The following is a 5,967-nucleotide window of genomic DNA, read 5'->3' as shown; positions in this document are numbered from 1 at the left end:
CACCTTCTGAGAGATGATCTATTCCCGATGCTCTGGACCCTCTTTCTCACACTCTGTTCAGGTAACAATCGTTTGTCCATTCAGTTGAAACTTCCTATTGTACCTTCATACTTTGCTCTCGATGTTTTATTAAGTTTCAACTCGAGAGATACTTCTGCCTCTTTCCCTGAATTGTTCACCAGATAATTAACCCTGTAAGGGTCAGTTCTCCTGAAGTTACCCTTTACTTCCACACTTAAATCTCGGGACGAGATTTCTTTTAGTGGAGGAGATTTGTAACACCCCGAGAATCATGCTACAGTAATCCCCTTCTAATGATGTCTTGTCATCATTGTTATTGCTGCTAATCTCACTTTGATTCTAATCTAGTCAAAATTTCAAATTCAAATTAAAGTCTAAAATTCAAATTTCTCAAACATGAAAACTAAAATGTTCAAAGAGTGTCAAATATTCCATAACCAATTATGGTGGTGACCCAACATTATTGTAAGGTGTTTAAGTGCCCTAAACTAGTTAAAACTGTGGCTAAAACAATTAAATTAAATGCCCTTTTAATTATAAAAATTGCAAACCATTTCAAAAGTCTCATAATCTTTTTGTGGCAGTACACAATAATTCTTTGAAGTTGTTTTGGCCAGTGGCATATTTTTGCAAAGTCAATTGTGACTAAAGGAAAAGGCAAAAGCTGCTGGAAAATAAAACAGAAAAGTAAAAGAAAACAAAACAAACCCCCCCCTGGCCCAACTGGGCCACGACCCAGCCAGGCCGGCCCACTCCCGCACGCCCCCTGGCCTATTAGGCCACTCCCTCCCGTGACCTAATCGACCCCACTCGTCCCCCACGATCCTCCTCGTTTCCCCACTCCCTCCCCACGTTCTGGATCGGGGGCGCTCACCCCTCGACCCCAACGCCCGTGTCGACCGCCATCGCCGACCCCGCCAACGGCGCCCCGCGACCCACCTCGCCGGAGAACCCCCCCCCCCCCTCGCCCGACGACTCGTCCTCCTCCCCGGACCCCTCCCACTCGACTGGTTCTTGATCGGGGAGGGGCTCGATCCCGCGCCTCCCGTCACCGCCGTGCTCCGCCACCACGTCGGCGCCGCTCCACCGCCCCTCCCTCGCCGGACCGTCCCCGTCTTCCTCCTCAACGGCCGCCAACGAACCTCGCCGTCCTCGCTTCCCTCCATCGCCGGTGAGGCCCCGGCCTCCTCGTCCTTCTCTCTGCCCCCGCTTGACCCCGTGCGTGCTCCTCGCGCGCCCGCTGCGTCCTCCCCCCCCCCCCCGCTACCGTTGTGTCCTCGGACGCGCCGCCTCGACCCGCGACCCCTGTCGACCCATGCGCGCCGCCCGCGCCCCGCTTGCCTTGCCTCGCGCGAGCTTGCGGCCGGCGCGCCCTGGCCACGCCTGACGCGCGTATTCGCGTACCGCCGCCCTCCTCGCCGCGCGCTCACCACTGCCCCACCGAGCCGGCTTGCCCCGCCTCCTTCTACTACTGTCGCCGCTTGCTCTCCCTGCTGCGGCTGCCAAGGGCCGCCGGCGCCCGCGCATGCCCTGCTGCTGCCCCCGCATGCCCCGCCACGCCGCACCTTGCTCGCCGGCGGCGCACCTTGGCCGCGGCCATGCCTCGGGCATGTGCTCGCGAGCCCTAGCGGGTTCATCCCGCCCCTCCGCCCGTTACGCCCGCTCTGCAGGGCCCCTGTACCACTGACCAGTGGATCCTCCCCCTGTGTCAATGACAGATGGGGTCCACGCCCTTAGAACGTTAAAAAATCTAAATAAAAACAAAATTAATTAATTAATTAATTAGTTAATTAATTAAGTTAATTAACATTGTTTAGTTGATCTAATCAATTAGTTAGTTTAATTAAACAGTAATTAGAGTTAAACCCTAATTCGAATAAACAGGGTATGACAGCTGGATCCCACACGTCTGTTTGACCTAGTCAACGCCCTATTGACTGCTGACGTCATGCTGATATCATGATGACGTCAGCTTACACTATTCTGGATAATGTTGTTTTAAAATAATTAAATAAATTCTAAAAATAATTAAAAACTTTAGAAAATCTTATAAAATAAACTGTAGCTCAGATCGAAGAACTTTATACATGAAAGTTGCTCAGAATGACGAGACGAACCCGAATGCGCGGTCCGTTTACCTGTCAGGTGCCTCTAACTATCTGAACATGGAACATTCCCCCTCCGGTCATCTGTCTGACACAGGCCCGGAACCGGGATTACATTACCGGTTGAATTCCCCCTTCACCTATATCATGTAGCCATACGTTAGGTCACACCCACTACAAGAAATCTATTAATACATGACGGGTCTAGTCCATCACAGATTAGTGAAAAACTGTCATGGGTGTCCATCCTTGACGGATTTGAAATCCGTCATGTATATCACGTCGTAATTTGATATCGTACCTACCATGACGGTTCTTGGCTGTCATGGATCTGCCCTCGGCCCACCCAGGCCCAACCCTTTGTGAGGGAACAATCTATCATGGACTAACGCCACATAGGATTTTCAATTGAATAATTTGAATTACGTGGCTGCCTACGTGGATACTATTTTTCGTCACGAAATTCGTCATGGATTTAGGCACAATTTAAAGGGCGGTTTAAATTTGGCTTAGCCCATTATCCCGTTTCTTTTGGCCAGAATTTGACCCAGTATGTTTTTAAGGGCCAATTTAAAGGGCGTTACACAAATCCTAATGCCAAATTTTCCCAACAAAAAATATTTGCAAGGTGTGAAACATTACAAAGTTTAACACAGCCATCTGTATGTATCTACAACATAGCAGTTTAAAAAATCCTCTACAAAGTGATGACATACAACATAGATTGACAAAATATATCACACAGCAGAGTTATGAACCAGTACAATCCATTTTACATCAACAGAACATATAAACTATCGAGGCTGTTATTCAAGCTCTTGCCATCGACGTTCTTGATGGCAACGATCATGCCGTAGCTGATTGTGATGGGCAGCACCAAGTAGCACAGTATCCAATCTTACCTAGCATATTAACAAGAATATTAGATATTTGCACATATGAATAGATAGTAGAAATAAGAAAATTGCAACAAATATAAAAATGAATTACATGTCCAGAATTCTTAAATCTTATAGTGCCTACAAATGAGAATAACATTGTATCTACTATAAAACAAGAGTAAACATGAGGTTGCTTAAAATTAAGCCAAAGAAAGGTGTGTCAAATGACAAAGTGACGAAACACACATCACAGAACTCCAAGTACTATAGCAGCAGTAGCTGAGGCCATATAAACCCATTATAATGTAGTGGACTATGAAACATGAAAATACTTGATAAACAATGAGATAATAGATAGGAAAGTGCAACTTGAAATAATCATGCATCGTTTATATTCATTCAGGATATACAGAAATGCTTTTCTATCAAAAACCCATTGATTATATTATCCGTGTTACTTCTGTGCAAGACGATTCTATACGTTCCCCACTTGACCAGCATAGTACTATTATTTGTGACAGAAAAAAATAGTTAAATGAAATTAACCAGTATATATTTATACATGGTGGCAGCAGTAGGAACAACCGTTGCTCCTACTTCACGAATCAGACTACAAATTTAGTCTGATGCACGTATATATAGGTACGTTCAGACTAAAAATTTGAAGTAGGAGCAAGTCTTGCACGAACCAGTATATATTTATACAAGGTGGCAGCAGTAGGAACAAGTCTTGCACGGATCAGACTCATACATAGCTTAAGTATTACTTCATTTTAATGAAGGTACAAGCCGAGTCAGAACACATGCAGTAGCAATCACGAATATAGATACAGATCCTGAAACCTTCCAGGACATAAGCGAGAAGATAAACTGGATTGTTTTTTTAATATCAAATCAAGGTCTAGAAATACACAGAGATATTCAGTGGTGGACGTTGTGAAGACAATACTATCTTTTTTACATTTACAAAATGAATAATCTGATCCTATTAGGTAGTTGTCAAGCATACCTTACCATCAACGTTGTGTGCATCTAGGCATGCTAGTTGTGCTATATTTATGCTAGCTAATGCATTGTAACTTCGACCAATTTTTCCAACATAACCCGTGTGCTCTCTGCTCTCTGTGCTATCCTTAGTCCCTTTCACTTTCAGAAATATCATAATAAGTGAAAATGGATATACAATTGTTTGCCAACATTCGGTTTGTTCACAGCCATGTTTGTAAGGCAACAAAAACAAAGATGTATTTTGTATGCCCACAGTTTACCCAAGTTTCAGCAATGAGATGAAAGTTCCTCCCTGACAACAAGCTAAGGCCTTGTACAAATTACTAGAACTGGATCAGAGAAGCAAACGATCTCACTTTAAGGAAGAGATAGAATAACTTATCTTCAGTCCGTGCGTGTTAGGCCACGGTCGAGGGTAGCTGAACCCACCGTTGGTTCCACAACACCGTCGGGGAGGAAGAAGCGGAGGCCAGAGGTTGGCTAGACCGCCGTGTTCCAGTATGTGCGCCTGAGATGTATGCCAATCAATCAAAGGAACTTGTTATACACACACACAAAAAAAAATTAATTGATCTGATCACGTCTCAGTGGTTCGTCATGTCATGTTCAGATTCAGAATAAGCTAATAGAACCCAGCACAGGAAGAAACTAAACTTGCTTATGGAAATATCTCCTTAAGTTAAAGTGTTAATCATCAAGATTTTTTAAAATTTGTGAAGCACATCTGTACATTGAGAAAGTAAGATTAATAGCAAATCGAATAGCAGGAAATGAAAACAACAAGTGCAGCTTTAGCACTCTACAGATATGGTGCTCCCGTTGCATTGAAATGTCGTTCAGATGTTTCGACATACCATTTTCTTTTTTTCTCCCGTGTGTAGATATTTCTTTCGGGGCGTACAATTTTGCTCCAAAACCACCGACTAACCTACACTGAAATATGTGCCTACTCAGTTTCAGATCGATTCGCTCAACCTATTCTATTCTATTCCATCTCTAGAATTAGGTAGCCACAGACCAAAATCAATTAAGATACTAATTCGTGAAAATTATCTCGTGGTCACGGAAGATAAAAGACGAACTGACCAAGAAGCTATGAGATTAGTCCAAAGTAAAATGAAAAAAAAAAACAAGAACAAGTCACCAGTGAAGGGGGCGGGCGGGAGATCAGACCTCGTGGACGGGGAAGGAAACTGCGATGCCGCAGTCGCTGCTGCCTCCAATGAGCCATGCCGTAGACCGGCCACCACACGGCCGCTCCGCTAAGACAAACCGACGTCAGGTTTGACCTCCATGCCGGATCAGCACAAAAGGCCACAAAGATAGAGATCCACCTGGATTGAATTGGATTCTGTTTGATTCTTCACTGCAAAATGTAGTAGCGGAGCTAGTGCGTCCTTACCAACAGAGGGAGGAAGAGTCACGGGAGCCGATCCAGATCCAGTAGAGAGGCAGACGGGGATTTCCTCCACTTCCAGGCGTTCTTCGGTTGGTTCCAGTGGAGGGGCAGGAGAAGGACTGCGGCGGTGCAGCGGAGAAGGAGGATACGGTGACGCGGCGCGGGCAGGGCAGGAAGTCGGGAACTAGAGAGGGCCAAGCCGATGGGGGCGGCGGCGGAGGAGGAGAAAGAGTGGGGAAGGGAGTGTCTCCGCGTTAGGTTTTATACGGGCATTGGTTTAGGGCTTTTTAGGCGGGCTTAGGTGGGCTTGCGGGGCCGTACTAGTCTGTCCATGACGGTTTTTGAAACTGTCACCTGAAATCCGTCATGTATTAACATATTTCTTGTAATGACCCGGCACAGCATATTGCCACGTTATGCTTTGTGATGCTATGTTTGCTTTATATTTACTGTTTCGTCCCCCTCTTCTCTCCGGTAGACCCCGAGACCGATGCTGCCCCTGTGATCGACTACGTCGACGACGACCCCTCCTTGCCAGAGCAACCAGGCAAGC

The 5,967-nt window shown here is 45.8% G+C and overlaps 1 long non-coding RNA gene across 3 annotated transcripts; it reads right to left on the bottom strand.

The window, feature by feature from the left end:
- Positions 1 to 2,728: 2,728 nt before the first annotated feature.
- LOC109742313 (uncharacterized) lies at positions 2,729 to 5,670 on the bottom strand. Of its 3 annotated transcripts, XR_002227835.2 has the most exons (4): positions 5,418 to 5,654; positions 5,189 to 5,349; positions 4,870 to 4,948; positions 2,729 to 4,523 (listed from the first exon to the last, which is right to left on the bottom strand). It is a non-coding gene; the product is annotated as an uncharacterized lncRNA (long non-coding RNA). The 3 variants fall into 3 exon arrangements; XR_002227834.3 differs by lacking the exon at positions 4,870 to 4,948 and having other exon boundaries at positions 5,418 to 5,670; XR_005754893.2 differs by lacking the exon at positions 4,870 to 4,948 and having other exon boundaries at positions 5,160 to 5,349; positions 5,418 to 5,665.
- Positions 5,671 to 5,967: the final 297 nt, after the last annotated feature.

The sequence above is a fragment of the Aegilops tauschii genome, chromosome 4, assembly GCF_002575655.3.
Source record: "Aegilops tauschii subsp. strangulata cultivar AL8/78 chromosome 4, Aet v6.0, whole genome shotgun sequence".
Classification (NCBI taxonomy): Eukaryota; Viridiplantae; Streptophyta; class Magnoliopsida; order Poales; family Poaceae; genus Aegilops; species Aegilops tauschii.
The sequence above is the reverse complement of the archived record's forward strand: the minus strand, read 5'-3'. Positions and strand labels throughout refer to the sequence as shown.